The sequence below is a fragment of the Centrocercus urophasianus genome, unplaced genomic scaffold, assembly GCF_019232065.1.
Source record: "Centrocercus urophasianus isolate 14NV4802_14NV808 unplaced genomic scaffold, USGS_Curo_1.0 seq_16, whole genome shotgun sequence".
Taxonomy (NCBI): domain Eukaryota; kingdom Metazoa; phylum Chordata; class Aves; order Galliformes; family Phasianidae; genus Centrocercus; species Centrocercus urophasianus.
Genome location: NW_024884711.1, coordinates 45,051,175 through 45,070,580, shown reverse-complemented (window position 1 = coordinate 45,070,580; position 19,406 = coordinate 45,051,175).

Here is a 19,406-nt window from a genome sequence, read left to right as displayed (position 1 = left end):
CTTCCTTCCTTCCTTCCTTCCTTCCTTCCTTCCTTCCTTCCTTCCTTTCTTCCTTTTATCAAAGGGGTGGAAATGAATTCCTCCATGAGAAAAAAAATGGCATTGACATTCATCGACACATGCTAAATATTTACGGAGACCCAACAGTGGATGTGAGCACAGGGAGAAATGGGTAGTGCTTTTCAGCAGTACTGAGAGTGACAGTGGGTCACCTCCACCAGATTTTTATGAGTGAAGCATGCAGGCTCCTATTCACTGCTAGCAAAAATGCACAGCTAATGGCAGTGACCCTGTCAAAAATACAAAAATAGTATTTTGTATCTCAGAATGTGTTCTATCAGATATTATTATTATGTTCTTTGTTACAGTTTTCATGGAAGTAAGTAGGAGTTCATAGGAAGTAAGTAGAAGTTACTTTTGGAGCGACCTACTAATTTCACTTTGGCAAGAACAGCAAGAGGAGATAACAGCACTGAGGGATGTGCAGATGCTCCATGGCACAGCTGAGCAGAGAGCATTCTGGAAGGAGATGGTGAGACAGACATGGATCCTGCATCACTCTGTAGAAGGCACATTAAGCCATTCCTGTGCATTTTAATGTAAGCACCAGGAGAAAAACCATCTTCACCAGCATCACAGCATGCAGTCAGTTTCCATGCCCATGGCATTAATTTCTCCCATCTTTTTCCCTACCCCCAATCTCATTTATAAACAGCAACCAGCACGGCTGTGCTTCTCTTGGGCTCCCTGCCTGCCTATTGCACTCAACACAGTGATTACGGAGGCCAGCTCACTGTATAAACATCTCCTCCACTCCACAGGGCTGTTTCAGAGGCCTTTGCCCTGTCCCACCGTGAACCTCAGCAGGAAATACTCTGGAGCTATCTGTGGGCTAATTAAAAGAGCAGCCCTGAGACCCCATAACCTCCTCAGGGTCCCGCAGCACAGCTCTGGCCTCTATCAATGCACATGACAAGGTTACTACTGCAGAAGGCAGCCAGAGCTTCTTCAGACAGATGCAACTATTTTACAGAACGTGGCCAAGATTCGTTAGCTGTAACAAATGTGCTTTCATTATGACAAGCTAAAGCTCTCTCACTGAGGGGTCTGGGCACTTCCTGGCAGCTCTCGTTAGGGCTAATGACCACTCTCTGCTGTCGCATGCATGCCTTGGGCAAAGCTGCTCTGGGCTTTGCACAGTTTTAATTAAAAAGCACTGGTCTTGTTTCTTTGGTTTACATTAGATGCCCTTTTTATGGCTCCCCTCATTAAAGTAAGGAGCGTCTGCACTTAAATGTTTTATTTATTTATTTATTTTTATAATGATGACGTGTCTGAAAGCCGGTGTCACTGACATCAAGACTTTAGCAATATTTAGATTTTAAATATCAAGAAAATGTAAAGTCAATGCATTTAAGGTGATAATATTATGCTTCACATCTCCCTTTTATAGGACTGTATATAATTGTTCTGGGCTGATGTAAAGGAGAGGGGAGAACTCGGGCTGGAGAGGTGCTCCCACATCTCCTCATAAATAATAGCTCCAGTACACTGGATGTTGTGAATGGAGGGTGATTACTGTCCCTTAGGATCTTCTTTTTTCTCATTTCCCTGTTAAATCCACTGCATGCTTTCACAATCACTCTTGCCGTCTTTACTCTGAATTGCAAGATCTGAGGACCTGGGGGAAAATAAAACAAAAATGGATTTTCAATTGTCTTATGAATTCGAGGACCGAACACTTCATAAGATCATAAAAAATCCAGTACATCATTGCATCCATCTCTTTGGTGATAGAGAAAGTCATGTAGGGAGAAGTGGATGCAATATTCAGGAGATCTACACACCAATAAATCATGATTAAAAAAGAGGTAGATCCAGTAACTGCAAAAGACTGAGGAGGAAATCTGCCAGAGAAGAGTCCAAGCTCACCGAAATGCCATGACTGCTATCAGAAACTCTAGAACACTTCTCTCTCTTCTCACAAATCAACCTTGCAACAAACAGATGTGCTTTGTTGCACTGTGAAAGTTTTGTACTTTGTAATAGGGATTTTTGTTGTTTTTGTTTTTGCTTTAAAACCAGGGCAGTCTTAGATGAAGATTTTTTGCTAACTTCTTCTCTTATCCCATGTAATGTGTCATGTATTATAAAATCATAGAATGATAAGATTGGAGGGGACTTTAAAGATCATCTATTTCCACCCCTCTGCCATGAGTTGGGTACCCACCATCAGGTCTGTCAGAGAACCAGCACTCCTTCCAGCCTTCTGTCCTATCATATGTCCATCCTTCTGTCCTTCATTACTTCTCTATGTTTAATTAAAATATTTAATTTAAAACCAGTGAGACACGATAAGGTGTCTGCTATGCTCTTTCTTTGTTATCCAAACATTAAAAGCAAAGTGAAGCAACAACACTGAATTCTCTTCCTGTGCATTGCTAATCAGACAGCAAACAGCTGTGGAGATTGTATGCCTTAATATTAAATACCTAAAACTTAAATATCATCAGTACAGTCTAATGAGCACCAAAATGAGCACTTGAAGGGTAAAAACATGTTATGTACTCCAAAGAGAGGAAAGAGGGAGACAGAAAATTTGATCACAGCAACAAGTGGCTTGCACAGGAGATCCTCTCTGCTAAAGACTGGGATTGGATTGGCTGTGGAGCTGGATTCCAGGAAAACATCTCAGGGAGGGTTTCAGCTGCCTCTGCCCATCAATTCCTTTCCCTCATTGGGTCTCTGGATTACCAAAACCCCTTATGCAAGCATTGCCTCATTACCTACCATATGATACGGGTCTTGCAAGGGAGCTCTACTTGAATTTCTTGCAAGCTGTATGTGACTCAGGAGCCACTGTGTTGGTACTTTCATATATCAACAATTTCCAGTAAACAGGGGCTGCTGCAACAGAAAATGTAGGTCACTTAATTGACAGTTCTTAGAAAGCTGACATGTGTACACTCAATAAAATTCTAGAAATTGTTTCCTCTTGATGGCGCAGCTTTCACTGACACATGATTTTATTCTTAGCCTACTGGTTAGAAACAGAGGGCAGTGTTAGTGAGTGAACACTGAGAGATCCAGATCCTAAATATTGACACTGCAGATCCAAAAAACATTCGTTGCTTAGTCAAGGCTTAAAAGTAAAACACCCTATGAGCAAACAAGTACATTTGTCTATTGGAAAAGATACTCCCATCTTGTACTGAAGTGGTCCCTTTGGTCCTTTTCCAATCACGTTTTATGATGTCCAGAATTGATTTGCTCTAGGTTATGTATTTTCCTTACTAAATAGTACTAAAAAGGTAAGTTAAACCCACAAGACCACACACGTTAGCATTCCAACATTAAATATGTTGTGCACAGCTGGCACAATCAGATAAATTAATGTTTGCTCCCATCTAGTGGGTGAAAGTAGAAATTACATGTAGGTAGAACATTATGCAAATTTACTTTGAAGTGAGTTGTGGGTAATATGCAGAAGCATGATTTTATGCCTTCGCCTAGGTTCTTCTAGATGTATTGACTAAACACAGTGTAATTCTTTCATTTAGCTCTTAAGCTACAACCTCATCCCTGAGTTACTTTTGATTCATCATGGCTGTCACTCTTGGAAGAAACCAAAGAATAAAGTGTTGATTAAATGATCCAACAGCTGTGTCATTACAACAGATTACATGACATAGTGTACATACTTATCAGGAGGACTGGTTTCCGTGATGAAAAGGTGTTATGCAAGTCTTCATTTTCACTGGACGGACAGTGCAGTACAATATTAGACCATTGGAAGTTGAACAATGAGATGTGGACTCAGTTTTCCTATTAGACTTCCTGTTAGACTTGTAACACTGAGTAGTTTTAAATAGATTGGAAAATGGCAATGGAAGGAATTCTCTTCATCTTCAAAAATAATCAAGTTGGTCATAGAATAGAGAACAGTCCAAAGGAGTCAACAAAGGACACGCCTCACACTATTCACTGGTAACTAGTCACATCACACTATAACATCTTTTTGGTGCAGTTTTGAAAATTCCAAACTCAAAGCAACAGGAATGACACGAGCAGATCAGTAAGAACTCCCAAATCTTTAAAAAATGTCTGAAGTAGTATTCCTAGAGGATCCTGGGAATTTTACTGTGGCCCACATGACACAGAAGAAAACACTTCTCTCTAAAAAAATGCAAGAATGTACTCAAATTTTGGAGAAAAGGCGTAAGGATTGGTGAGTAGGGAGTCAGTGCTGTTGGGAACCAAATAGCAGGTCAGAAAGAGCACCTGGATCATCCTCTCCTGCGTACCCAGATAATATGAATGTAATACTCGAGCCATTTAATATAGGTGCCTGACTCCAGGATGAAAGACATAAAATATAGACATTTACTTGCTTAAACAAGGATAAGCATAGACAAAAACCTCAGGTAATTTCTTAAAGAGACTTGGCTCATGGCAAATCAAACTCCTACATTCTCTTACATTTCATTAGCTAAAATGCTCTTCCAACTCAGTGGATCCTATTGACTAGATCTGCTGTGAATAGCTTAGATTCCTTGCTCACATGAGCTGCAACAATACAATTTAGTTATCTAATCTAATCATAGGAATCTTACAACACAGGACATACATAAGACTCTAAGAACTCCATCGGGGCTTACAGGTTGGACACAAGATCTACATGACATTTTAAGAATTCTGGAACATGAAATGGAATATGTGAGGAGTTGTCAACTCCTACTAAAAAGCTACATTAAGGCAAGTGAATCTTCTCAGTACAAGCCAAAATTAGTAATTTTTAAACTGAAAGTTAATTTCCATCTCAGGAAAGATACAGATAGATGAATGGTATGGAGTAGAGCCTTGGCATGTGCCTCACTAACAATAGCTTTGCCATGACAGTGTCTACAGGAACCATGAGGTAATGAAGATGCATCACCCTTGGAGGGTTATGAAGGATTATAAGGAAAGGCATCCACTTCTTTCATGGCAGAGTTGCAAAATACAAGAGACGAAAATATTCCATTATTTGGGAATAAATTCTTGGTCCTTGGTCAAAATAAAGATATAGAATACAATAGTAGTCTCAAAAAGTGTGAGTTTCTGATGGACTTTTCTTTTTGCAAACAGAATATTTTTTGTCAAAAGAACAGAACTTTCCAAAAAGGGAAATTTACCACCACCATCTAAGCAGTTGATGCCTTCAGCCCATGGAGGAGAAGGTTAATAAGAACTCGGTATTCAAACTATTTGTTATATAAAATGTAACCAGCCTTTCTGCATGAACATGTTTGCAGAATAGCACCTCTGAAATGCAGTAGATAATCTGAAGCAGCAAACAGTGACTTAATAAATATATAACATCACAGTGTGATACTCTTCTTAAAGAAAACGACATCAACAGCAAAACCTAGCAGTCTTCTCTTCCTAGATATATTTTCAAACATCTTCAATACTACATTCTCTATTTCATTTCTTGTTTGTTTATTTTGAGAGAAATACTTAAATAAATTATGCATTTTCTAAGCCAAATTTTGTGGAGAGGTTCCTAATTAGTCCTCTAATGTGATTAAAAGAAAGACAAATTTATGGAAAGCTTTGAAGTTAGAGCTAGATTCATCCCTTGTAACTTTAACCACCAGAAATGTATGCTTGAGGTCTAAAGCAGTCATGCAGGTTTCCTTAGCAGTCAATGAAGTGAGAGGGAGGCATCTCATTCCAGCCACTTTGGCCAGCTCTGCCAGGACGTGATGACTCATAACCTGGAAGCATCCCTCACAGTCCAATGATTATAGAAAGCAATTAGATGTTTTGCTTAGAGTACATGCCTAGTTCCTAGATGGTTAAAGTTTGGTGAGATTAAGTCCATCACTCTTTGAGGTTTTGTCTTGGTGTTAGCAGTAAAGAGCTCTCAGTAGTACTATCATTCGACTACAATTAACTTCTATGTTGGCAAAAAAGGGGGAAAAAAATTGTAGATAGCACAAGAATATGGATTGCATCCAATTTCGAGGCTCATATTATGGGAGGCTTTTGGTAGGTCTTGTTGGGTTTGTTTTTGCTAAGTTATTTGAAACAGAAGACCAGAAGAGAAGAGTAATGAATCAGAGTCACTCACATTATTTCTCTCTTTTTGATAGGAAGTCACTGGCAAATCTCATCAGCATGAGACTAGATTTTGATATTTTTGTTTTTATTTTTTTCCAATTACTCGTAGTGCCTTTTTACCTCTAGGAGACAGAGGAGCTGTGGACATAAAATATCACAGCCCTCTGAAACCAAGTGTTGTGAAGTGTTCTGGGATTCCTTTTCTTCTATTCAGTAAAGTATCAAACTTCACAAGAGCCACAAACAGATGGTGTTTGGGAGATGTAAACACTGGTGCTCAAAACCATACTGTTTACCTTGGTCTGGAAATTGTTTTTCCTTTGTCAGATTATTTCAGATTCATTTCCACAAGCCAAATTTTACCTGCTGGCCCAATTGTGGATGACTTACCTTCCTGTTCCCTGAAGCAAACACTGATCTTTCTGGTCCTTGTTTTGAAATGCAGCTTTATTTGCTAAAGACCGAAACCTTTTGTCCAACAATGCTCTTTGGGCTCATTACAGGGTGACTGGAAGAAAGATCTGATGATGAGACAGAGTGATCTACTGTCACCTTTGGACTTGAAATTAAGACTACATACAGGTCTGAACAGTTGCATCCAGATATTTATTCGCACACATATATATGTTTTTCATATTTGAATAATTGCTTTCTTGGAGCCTTTTTTGCAGAACCTTAGTAAGAAAGCTGCATGTATTTCAAATAGATAAACCTTCACAGAGCTCCCTTAGAAGCCACTGATTCCATCCCATAACCTCCTGTAACTGTAGGAAAATAAACAGAGTTGTTTAATTTTATTTTAGTCACTGCAGGGTATCCTGCCTCGCTTCCAGATGCTAATCCAGAACGGAGTGGATCACAGGTAGGTTAGGTGAATAGCTCTCTAGGCTGAATTGCCTGCATTGGCTACAGATGGGATTTACTGCCTAAACACAGATGTTTTATGCCATCCAAGTTAGCCTTGCACAGCCCAAGCATTTGCACAGCCTCCACTGCATTACTTTCAGGAGACCAATGAAGATGTGTCCAGGAGGGTTACCTTAGAGCATCTCAGAAGGGGTAAGGTGCAACAGAATCAAGTTCCTAATCAGTATAATAAGCTTACAAAGCAACTCTTATCACCTAACAGAGAATGATTCGACCAGGACAATGATTTTTTTACACCAATGGCTGTCTAGTGGTGTAATGCCATCTGAGAAACCCAAATGTCACAGTCACCCACAGGAGTTTGCAATGTTTGCATAGGATGTTAGGGTAAAAATGACTTTTCCAAGCAAACAGTTGGATACCAGGTAGAACTCCTTACAGCACATTAAATGAAAGTACATTTCTGTATATAAGCAACTGAACTTTGCCAAAAACATCTGTTCACTTAGGGGGAATTTAGACCAACATATAGATATAGCTCCCATGTATATTTCTTGACATGCCTTAATCTACAATTTGAATCTCATGATAAATACTAGAAAATGTACCTTCATCTTTCAGAGGTTTTCTATGCTAGAAAATCTCTTGAAAATGTGCTTTGTTTCCTGTTTAATCTTGTTTATAATAGAATGTGATGTACAGAACAAACATGGATTAATGCTTTGTCCAGGACATGCCTGTGTTTTATATGTGGATGTGCACACATGAGTTTGCCACTGAAGAAGATGCAAGAACCTACAATTATTATCTGTACCTTTTCATTCAAAGGCTCTTGCTGAAATTTGCTTCCATTAATGTACAGCTTTTTGAATCCGCCTGTACTTCTAGCCTCTGAAGTGTGTTGGAGTAATGTATCCATTTGTTTGTTTAAGATTTTCTTCTTGATAGTTTTATTAGGTGTCCCACAGCACTCCTAACTGTGTGAATAATTACTAATTCCACATTCAGCTTCTCTGCAGCACAGTGATTCTGTGTTCTCTACAACATACCACTCACGCATTTCTTTTCCAGGCAGAGACAGCTATTTATTCTCTTCTCATATGGAAACTATTCCATACTTCTCATTATCCATACAGCCCTATATCATTTTCACATCCATTATACATTTCTGAGAGTGGGGACAGAGATGTAGATAGCATTCAAGACACAGGGATGCCATCTACTCTTACAGGATAGGTTAGGATATAGGAACCCTTATAGTGTTGTTCTGTCTTCTTATCTAGTCCTTAATTAACTATTCCTAACAACCTCATTGCCTTTTTTGACAACTGCTGGCCTCTGAGAAAATGTGGATTATAAATTTCTCCACAGCACTTCCAAGGTCAGTTTCTCAAATGGCACTGATCAGTTTGGATACCCAGAACAGGTGCTTTGTGTTTTATTGTTGGTTGGCTGTTGTTTTGTTTTTATTTTGACTTTGCTGTGGTGGGCTTTTTGGTGGATATTCTTTTTCTATTTTTATTTTGTAGGGGTTTCATCTACATTTCTTTTTTCATTTCTCAGTCTCACAAGAGCTTCCTGTTATTCCTTACAAACCAAGGAACAAAACTGCTTCCTCATCTGAAGAATTTCTCTCATTACCAGAAAAAATCCATTATCTTCTTTCTTACCTCCTTCTCCTTTGAGGGACATAGGTTAATGGCCATGGTGGTGATGGGACAACAGTTGGACTGGATAATCTCAGTAGACTTTTCCAACGTTAATGATTCTATAATTCTCCAGATCATTTAGCAGTACACTGAAAATTAGATCCTTTTGGCACTTCACTGGTCGTTCCTCTCAGACTCTGCTTTCATCTCCACTGCTTCCTATAAACAAAAAAAAAAAAAAACCTGAAATTAGCTGATGTTTTAGAGAAAAAAACCTGGGTTTGACTGCTCTCACATTTTAGATGTGGTGACTTCAGGTAAACCCTGTGCCTTTTCATGGCACAGCTTTGTCTGCTTTATTTACGGGACAGTGCTATAGAGATACTTATTTGGGAGATATTGAAGCTTCTGTAACAGCAGATTTTGAAAAGGGAGCACACAGATTTGAACCTGAACTCAAGACTAATAAAGTGGGTTGGAAATGACGAAGAATGAGGAAGTAAAAGCTGAGAGATCTGCACAGTCTCAGCTCTGCTGCTCCCACAACCAAGGGAAATCCTAAGTGGACTGAAAAAGTCAGATGAGAAAAACAAATAAAGAGGAAAGTGCTATCTGTATATGATGAATAATTAAATGCTTGAATTAATAGAGCTGTAACTCTGAGGCTCCATTCCTCAGCTCTGACAGAGCAGAAGCCCTGTTGGTGACCTGCCATTTGTTCTTCATGTGATACCTCAGCAGCTGGTACGTAGCACGAGATGTGCACTTCTCCAGCTTTCACTTCTCTGGCCTTTGCAGCTTGTTATCACACAATGCATGTGAGATAGGTAGCTGGTTTCCTGAAACACGTGGCAATGTGCCAGGCACCTGAGAGGGGAATGGCTCAGAGCATTTAATGAAAGCTTTACTAGAAGGCAACAAAAAAATATTTCTAGAAATCTCAGTAAATGTTTTATCAGAGAAGCAAGAGGCCAGTCAAAAAGGAGAAAGGATAGGAATGGGAGAGAAAGAATAATAAAAAGGAGGGATTAAAGAAATACAAATTCACCACCTTTCAGTTTTCACTTAAAATCCGAGGCATTATGATAAAGGATATATTAGGAATGTTGGAGCTAAAAGGAAAGAAAAACAATATTTTAACCTGCCCTTTTCTTTCATGCATCACGAGTAGAAAGCATGGAAAGACTGACTGGTACAACATATTTATAGTTTGTGCTGATTTATTTTTGAAATTCTTGTAGCATTTATGAGCCCTATTTATCGGAGCTCAGGATAGCATTACTGCCAAGGCAAAGTTTCCAGTCCCTTTCTGAGTCCTGATGGTCCCTCATCTCACCATCCCTCTTTGACAATGAGTTTCAAAAGGCAGTGTTGGAAGGTTAGTAAGGACTTGTTCCTTTTTGCTCAGACCATAATCAGATTCAAAAATTGCCATCTTTTCATGGTGTCAGCAGGAAATAAGGACCCAAATCTTGCGTTTGTACTCTATATGTGCCTGCTCCTTGCAGCAATCAAGTCACTTTGATAAGAACAAAAACCATTGGGCTGCCCCTTGCCCTATGTTCTCATTGAAAATAAGCATCTCTAAAGTGTTTGTAGGTCCAAAGTTGTAAAGTGCAGAGATTTCCAAGGAATTCGATCATTTCTAATGGCCAGATTTTTGTTTCAGATGGAAGCCTCCAAAGCATAGAACTTGAGAGAAAATGGAGGACTAGCTTCAGATCAGCCTTCCAGAGGCTCCTGTGTTATGCCTTGTCGGTTTTCTGTCTCTTTGAGGTTTTACTGGGAATATTATTGGTGCCAGTTCTTGGAGCTTTCCTACTTTAAAGCACATGTATGCTTAGGTAGGCTGGGGGCTTGGACGCTTAGATTCTTGGCCAAGTAGAACTTCTGAGGATGTGGGATCTGTTCCAAGAGGGTGTTTTTGTATTGTCTCTGTTTAGGTATCTCAAATCTAATTTATTTTCCTTCGTTATTGCAGAATCCCACAGTTTTTCTTTTTCTTGATTTTTTTTTTAAATGTCATTCCATAGTGTTCTCTTCACTGTTACTTTTTAAAAATACATCAACAGAACTGAAACTAAATAATCCCATGAGTTAAGCCAGTTGGGGGACAGGGCACATCTCATGTCAGAGTCTTCAGTTTTCGTTGAAGGCAATAATTATTGAAAAAATGTTACAAAGTTAATTTCCTTTTTTTCTTTTTCTTTCCAAATTCTTATGAATTAAGACACCAGATACGCTGACCTGAACTCAAGTTCCTTTCCACCAGTGAGTTCTGCCTTGAATTCATGTGGAAATGTGTAATGGGAAAGGAAGGAAATGGAAAGAAAATAATATGCGGAAGGAGAAGAACAGATTTTAATAAACAACAAGAGCAACAGGTGAGTTTCTGTTAGTGGGACACTTGGAGTTGTCCATGCCTAAGCTGTTCTTCCTGTTCTGGAGTAAGAAGATGGAACAGTGGCGCAATCAGAAACAACAGGAGTTGTTTTCTATATGCTCTTGCTTCTGGAGATAATGGGTCAGACTCTCAGTGGGTGAAAATGAGCCTTAGTGAAGCTGGCAGCACTGGATTCAATGACAGGGAGTGTCTATTTTTGTGTTTACATTCTTGTATTGAGGAACAGTACACTTTTTTGTGGCCTGTTTTCAACTGGGGAATCACCAACATTCAAAAACAGCGTCTTGCCAGGAGGTCTCAGGTGTGCTCCAGTGAAAGCAGGACCATAAAAGTGGTAGGGAGGGATGTGAAGACAGCTACAAGCTTAAAATTTATATCTCCCCGACTGCCATGGTGCATCTGTTTTCTATTTGGACTTGCACGCGTGTGTTTTTTTAAGTTGACATTTTAGAAAAATTGGAACATTTTGTCATTTCCCTTTGTGCAGATGTACAGGCGGGAGAAGTCTGTTCAGCTGGGAACTTGTGCTCAGCTTGGAGGAGAGAATTTTCTCCGTAATAGAGGGTCAGATTAAGGCAACCTGAACCTGCACTTGGAGTCTTCGCTCTCAGAAACAAGATGGGCTCTAATCTAAGCTGTTACTTAAGACAAAGAAAAAACAATGGACAATTGAAGTATGCATTTCTCACTTTTACTGCTTCAGTGAAGGGCTTGAAAGGCAAATCTGCTGAATCCCAGAGTTTGCAGAGAGCCTCAATGTAAGATTTACCAGGTTTTGTGTGTTTTGCCTCTTGTTTAATTTTAGTTTTTAGACAGATTATCCCCGGCTGACTTAATCTGATTTACCTTCTTGTGATACAGATGTCAGCTCCCCCAGTGTCATGCTGGTGACCAAGGCTAGCCAAAATATGGACTGTGGCACTTAATCTGAAGGACAAGAATCTAATCATAGAATCACACAATCATAGAATCATAGAATCACACAATCATAGAATCATAGAATCACACAATCATAGAATCATAGAATAATAGAATGGCCTGGGTTGCAAAGGCGCACAATGCTCATCCAGTTCCAACCCTCTGCTATGTGCAGGGTCACCAGCCACCAGACCAGGCTGCCCAGAGCCACATTCAGTCTGGCCTTGAATGCCTGCAGGGATGGGGCATCCACAGCCTCCTTGGGCAACCCACATCCAGTGATGGTCATGGCAAGTTGTCGTCTTCATTCTCACAAATAATTGATCATTTTGCCCACTGGATTCCGCTTTCCTTTCCCTCCTTGACTTGCCAGAACACCAGGAGATGATGTTTTGTGAGGGAAAAGACACTATGAGAAAAATGGTCTGAGTGAAAAAAAAAATTAGGCCTTCCATGTTGACTTTAAGAAGTGTTTATACAAAATAAATCAAGCTCTATGCAACTTACAGACAAAAGGGTTTTTTATATAGAATGACAGAATCATAGAGTTGAGGTTGGAAAGGACCACTAAGGTCCCCATGTCCAACCCCAACCCATTTCCACCATGCCCATTGACCACGTCCCTCTGTGCCACATCCCCACATTCCTTGAACACCTCCAAGGATGTTGACCCCACCACCTCCCTGAGCAGCCTGTGCTGGTGTGTTACTATTCTTTCTGAGAAGAAATATTTCCTAATATCCCAATTCCTAATATGAGACTTCTCATATAAACAATTGCTTTATGCTTTTACCTTATATTGCACCAATTTTGTAGGTTAATCCCATCATTACTGCAGCTGCTATACCATGCATCACACTTTCTGCATCCTAGAAATGACAACCTTCCAGCATTCCTATGCCTTTAAAGGTAGGCTACAATGCATTCAGATTATATTCAACATTAGCATTCTTACTTAGTGTCCACCCTGACAAGATCTTACATTTCAGTGATAACCTCTCCTTGGTGATGGGTTCACAATGAGCACTGATTACCATAGCATCTCCTATTTAAAAATGTGTTAAATTGGGAGCTAAGCATAATTTCCTCTGACTCTGACACTGTCACGTGAAAGGAAAGAAAAACCTTAGAAGAAACAATTGGGAATAACAGTTTTGTCTACAAATTTTCCCAGATGTTGCTCTGTGGTCTGAGGGGAAGGTAACCTCCACCTCTCAAGGATCAGCATCTTTTTAGCTCAAGTAAAGCATCATTCCTAATTGGGCAACACTGAAGCAGAATGAATTGCTTGCTGACACATATCAATAGCTTCTGCCAAATTATACATGATTTAAAGCAACTAATGCACTATGTGATGATAGCTGAAGGCAAGCATATCCCAAAAGATATATTGCATACCACCTGCCTGGACAAGAAGTACAAATATTATTGTATACAATTTGGGGCAGCTTTGCACTCCTAAAATTCTGACATATGAGTTTTGGGTGAGTTGTTAAGATATTTTCCATAAGATTCTGTTCTCATTTTGTCACGCTGTTAAAAGTCTCTATTCCAAAAGTGATCCATATGGAAAATAAATGAATAAATAATAATCTAATTGCAGTAGCAGCAACAGAATAGTGTTAATAGCTCAATAAAAAAATCTCGATCTTTCTAAATATTATTTTAAAGCAAAACAACCTGAAAAAATAAGTATTTCAGTGAGCTTTGAATGACACCAAAATTTGAATGAAAGTCACAGCAAAAATTTGAAAGTTTGCCAGTTAGAAAAAGCTAAAAAACAACAACAAAAAAATGAAAGCCTTAAGTACTGATGATAGAAAATATTTTCAGAGCGATGATTTACAATGTCAGTGAGTTTATCTGTCAAGAAAAATAGATGCTGTTTATATACACATATGAAAATAAATGGCTTTAGGGAAAAATATTTTTTTCTTATTAGAAGAGCAATAGTTTATCCTCTTAAATGCTTATAATGTTCCCTCCTAACATCCTGCATTACTCCAAGGGAAAAGAAATGGTTGAAATGATACCCACGTTCTCTCTTCAGAAAGGTTTTAGTCAACATATGTAGGTCATTCCAAAAGTAATGGCTCCTATTTGTTTCCATGAAAACTATGACAGATACAAAGAATGCAATAACATTATTTGATAGAGCAAATTCTGAGCTACAAAATGCTGGTTTTACATAGTTACCACCACTGGATGATTCATGTGGAAAGTTAAAATAACAAAATCCAAATTGAGCCCCCAAATGGTTGGTTGGTTTGTTTTTAAAAAAACATGCTTGTCTTTCTGTAATGACTTTCACAATAAAATGAATGAAAAAAAAAAATCAAGCAATATATTTGAAACTTTCACCTATAAAAAATGCCATGGAAACATTTCAACCTCTTCCAAAAGTGTGCACTAGGTTTTGGGAGGGTTAGAATTGCCTTGAGGAGGTGCCAAGCAGTCTTTCTGATAGAGGGGACATCTACTGAAATTAACAGTCATGAAAGATATGCGGTGAAAATACTCAAAAAATCCCAACACCTCCAGATAATTAACCAGATGATAATTTGGCAGTGGATCTGGAATTAGTGAAATGCTTTGGCTTCTCTAAGAGGAGTGCATTTCAACCACCCCAGCTGCATTAGACACAACAAGGAGCAGAGAGAGTAGAAATCTGTTTTAGAGCAATGTTCTACTTTGAGAAATTAGTGGATGGAGATTAAATGGCTTGTTTAAAGCCAGATGGGATATGTATGACCAAGGCCCTTGTGAGATCAAAGCTTGAAGTGATGTCTTATCCTTCCTTTCTTGTTTTGGTTATACATGGACAGGAGATATTATTCAGAGCAAAGCAACCTTCAAGGTAAAGGTTAAAAATAAATAAATAAATAAATAAATAAATAAATAAATAAAGGGCTTTTATCTTTTTATTTTCTCCTTAATTTAGAGCTAATGTCCTGCTACTGAGCTGACGTTTGGGAATATGTACACACAAGTTTTGGTGCCGAGTGGAAGACTTTCTGCCACTTGCCAAAGTCTGCAGAACAAGTTGCTTCTTTGGTCTTCCTGTATCTGATCAGTAGTTGGGAAGAGAGCTGAGAGATGTGGAAGTGTTGCCTTGTAAGTCTGGTGTCTATTCTGAGCAGCCACCTAAAATTTCTTCCTGCCCCTTCGTGTTCTCATTTCTTCACACTCCTATTAGCTTTTCTTAGGCAGAAGAGAATCAGTCATGGGTTTGCCTAGAGCAATGCCAGAAGGTAGCCTTGTAGATGGACCTTTTTTATACATATGTATGTTCTCATATTAAAAATAAAATTAAAGAGAAAGATTTAGTCCTAAGTCTACCCAATAACTTTCAGATGTCAGAGTAAAACCTGGACCTTGATGACTGCCAGGAAAAGATGTGAGCATTGGAAACCACAAGAGATACAAATCTTTCCTTCTTGAAAGAAAGAGCACAATTTCCATCCAGACGATGATTTCAAACTAGTCAGGAAATGTGTTTTTCACAGTGTCTCCCAGTCATCACCCACAGAGATGTCCTTGGGATCACCTCACTTAGGTGGACGAGCTGCTATAATGGGGAGATGCTAGTGCAATAAGCCCATCATCAGATGTTGAGCACTCCTCAGTTCCTCTACCACGCAGGGTCATCTTGAAATAAGCCCAGATGCTGGCAGGACTTTCTACAGATGTACAGATGTACAGATCCCAATCTCAGGATGGCTTCCCCTGATTTCATATTTTCGCCAGGATAAGAAAAAAAAAGGGGAGAATAAGCAAGGAGGGAAAAGAATCTTGTTATTTCTCATACAAAACACTCTGAACTCCAGCAACTCTTTAGTTGCCTATTTGAGAACATAAAACAGCCTGGTTTCCAACAAATCACTTCAACAGGCACGCAGCAGGGCACAAATTATTCATTATGCACCAGGAAGAAAAAGGATGAAAAAGACAGGGAGAGAGAGATGAGAGGCTTACACAGGAACGTATCTAGTTCAACTTCTAACTGCCAAGACAGGCGAGCAGTGGCAAATACTGGAGATTCAGTTCTATTTTGGTTGCAAATGTAGGTTATGTTGGCACAGTGTTTTGAAAACAGGTGTGTGCAGGCTCCATCCCACCTCCAGATCCTGTGCAGACAGGCTTTGTAGACACTTCAGCTGTGCTGAAGGTTTTATTAAGTATTCTCTGGCTTATTAGCCTGAGCACAGATCCTGTGAATAGAGCCAAGTTCATGGCCAACTGGTTTGGAACAGGGGCAGAGGAATTACATGTTTTGACTGGACGGGCATCCCTTGGGGATTCTGGATGCCTCCTAGCACAGTGTTGATGAGCCATAAAAGTATGTAAAACATTGCAAGGAAAAAAAAATCGGGAGTCCCAAGTTCCATTACTGACCTTGCCAGTGATTCATAACATGACCTTTGCCAGCTCTCCTAATCTTCTTGCACTTGCACAATTAAATGAGAATGAGACTTTTCACAAATGTCTTGCCCCAGGAAAAAGAATTAGCCTTCAAGGTCCCTCTGACTGTCAGCAAAGTCCTTCCTCAGTAAGAGCAATGGTTTTTAAAATCACATTGAGATTGAAGATGACTTGCAGAATGGGCAAATTCATGTTCAGGAAAGTTAGGTTACAGCAGGCATGGCTGGAGAGCATAGCTCCTGGTGTAATCGAGGGATTGAAGAACTTGTCTTACCAAAGAAAACTTATGGGGCTTGGCTTATTCAGCCTAGTAAAGTAAAAGAACCAAGTAGAAATGTTGCTGAATTTCAAAGAACAAGAAGAATCACTAAAATCATACAGGTGTGGAAAAGGAAAAGGGTCAGAAAGGAGAAAGAGGTCATTGGTAAGAAAAACAGGACAGAAGACTCAGGTACTTATTTTAACTATGCTACTTATTTCGAAAGGATCCTGGCAGAGAGCAAGGCATTAAACGAGAAATGATTTTCCATCATCAAATGCAAACTGCAAAGTGGAGAGCAGGATTCAGGCTCTGAATTGTCCCTGAGGATAGTTCAAATGAAAACCTCGGCATTGACATTTGACAAAGGCAGAGCTGAAACTGAGCTTAACTTGTTTTAGCTGAGAGGGATGAAGTCTGCAGCTCCAGGATTTAAAGTGTAGCATCTGTAGTGGATTATGAGAAATTTGCTGTGAGTTACATTGAGTTTGCAGACGCTGCAAGCTGAAATGTAGTACATATTGAATGGTTCCTTCCCCATTCCCTCCTCCCCTTCCTTGCATCTGCCCATGGTCTCTGGCTTATTTAGTCTAGACGGTACAATCTCATTATGTCTCCTAATTCCTGATCTCTTGATGAAATCAAACTGGATAAGATTACATGCCAGATAAGGCAGAAAATTCCACCAGAGCCCAATGACATGATCTTATGAAATGACTTTAATTCCTATCTCTGCTAATTAGAGTAGCATGATACGTGGAATACAGTGCAGGCAAATTCCATTCATTTCTCCCCTCTCTCTTGATTTCCCACCTGTCTGCCATCAAAGATTTTCAGTGGAGGAGATGGTAAAGAAAAAATACTAGTGAACCAAAGGGTCTGTGCTCTTGTGCAAGGTTCTTTTTCCCTTCTGCTATATCTATATACAGGATAAAAGGGGTTTGAAACTGTTCCAGGCGCTCACCTGAAGGTAACTTTACCTCCTGATTTCACCAGTGTGGCACATATGCTGAAGGAGCATTTGAGATTTTCTCAAAGCAGGATTTCTGCTCTGTGCAGAAATTAAGATGGCTTTAGGGCAGAGAGCAGATGGTGGTGTAAACTATGGGGGACAATGCAGCGATACCAACAACTATTTGCTTCTCTTCCTGCTGCACTGAGCCAAAAAAGCCATGACATGCAATTCACACTCAGTCCACATGGAAATATGCTCACATCCCTATACACCGTGTTGCAAGAGCTAATTCCATCTGTGATTAAACAGGGATCTGTTCAAGCGCTCCTTGCACAAACACCAAGGATAAAATAGGACCACGTTCAATCACAGGGGGAAAGGGTGAGTTTATTTTGTGGCTGAAGGTGATAAACAAGCTCCTCTTTCCTTTCCTAGCTGTGAATCGGTTTTGACTGTGCAGAAGTAAACACCTGCTTGAAGGGCAAAGGTTAGGAGCCAGCTGTCCTGGCTGCTGCTCAAGCTGGGAGCAAAGCAGGCTGCAAAGACTCAAGCATTTGGTTGAAATTGTTTTCTCCCGGAGGGCTGCATGAGATCAGAGGAGCATTGTGAAGAGAGGGGAGTTTGGAGAGGCTTTAAACACTCACATGCAAAAGCTGTCAAGGCTCGGTGTCTTGGATGTTAACTGAAAGGATATTTGCTTTATTTGCCTGTTACTGATGAGTAGAAAGGATTTCATATTAAAAAAAAAAAAAAAAAAAAAAAAAAAAGAAGAAAAAAAAATGATTCCTTGAGGGAGTTTTGTTTCTGCCCAACACTTATAGGTAGTGACAGGTCTAGCCAGGAGCTTAGGGAGAAGCAACCTCTTCTATTTGGAGACTAGAAGAGGCTTCCAATAGGATCAGTTTTTAATGCAGTACTGCATGCTCATCTTCTGTAATTTATGGGTGTTTGGGTGATATTGGTGACCATGTCTATGCTGATAAAAAAAGCCAGAAAACTAGCTCAAACAGCCTTCTAGAGAAGGTTTAGCCTCCTAGGCAAGGTCCAGACACAGCTCTGGACAACAAGCCCTGGGGGCTGTAAACAAAATGAACAAGAATACAGTGTAGTATTCCAGCCAGTAGCCCACAGCTTTGCATCTTTGAACACCATACTTCTTGTAACACCGGACAGAAAGGGAAACAACACACTTATCCATTGACAATGAAGTTAAAAATGAAGCAATGGAAAATCATTAATAGCTGTAGGATGCTCAGAGAGTGGAAAGGTAGGTGTGTAGGTGGACCAACAGACAGGTAAGCAAACACGGGGCATTATCATCAGAGTATCAGTTCTCAGATTTATAACTTCCTGATCCTACTTACTCTAAATACAGATAGATAAAGAGACAACAAGGTTGCTTGACTACCCGGAGGTTGGAACAGGATGGAGATCAATCCATCAATAACTTCATATTTCCTGTCTGTTTTGCATAAAATAAAAACTAATCATCAGCATCCTGCTAATCCACAGTTTCCTTCTACACAAAAATATTAGTAACCTCTTTCCACTCAGGGATTTAAGGACAAGCACTGCAGTGAGAACTTCTCCAGTGTCCCCGAAACAAACTACTCTTTAACCTAGTAGAAGTCTGAGAAATGAGAACCTATGTTCTTCATCTGAATAAATAGTCACCATGATCTTTGTGCCATTCCAGGTTGGCCGTCATGCTAGTTTAAGAGTTGGAATAAACCGCAACAGATTTTATGTTTGCTACCAAGGAATAACTGTTGTGTGTACAAATAGGGAAGGGAAGGGAAGGGAAGGGAAGGGAAGGGAAGGGAAGGG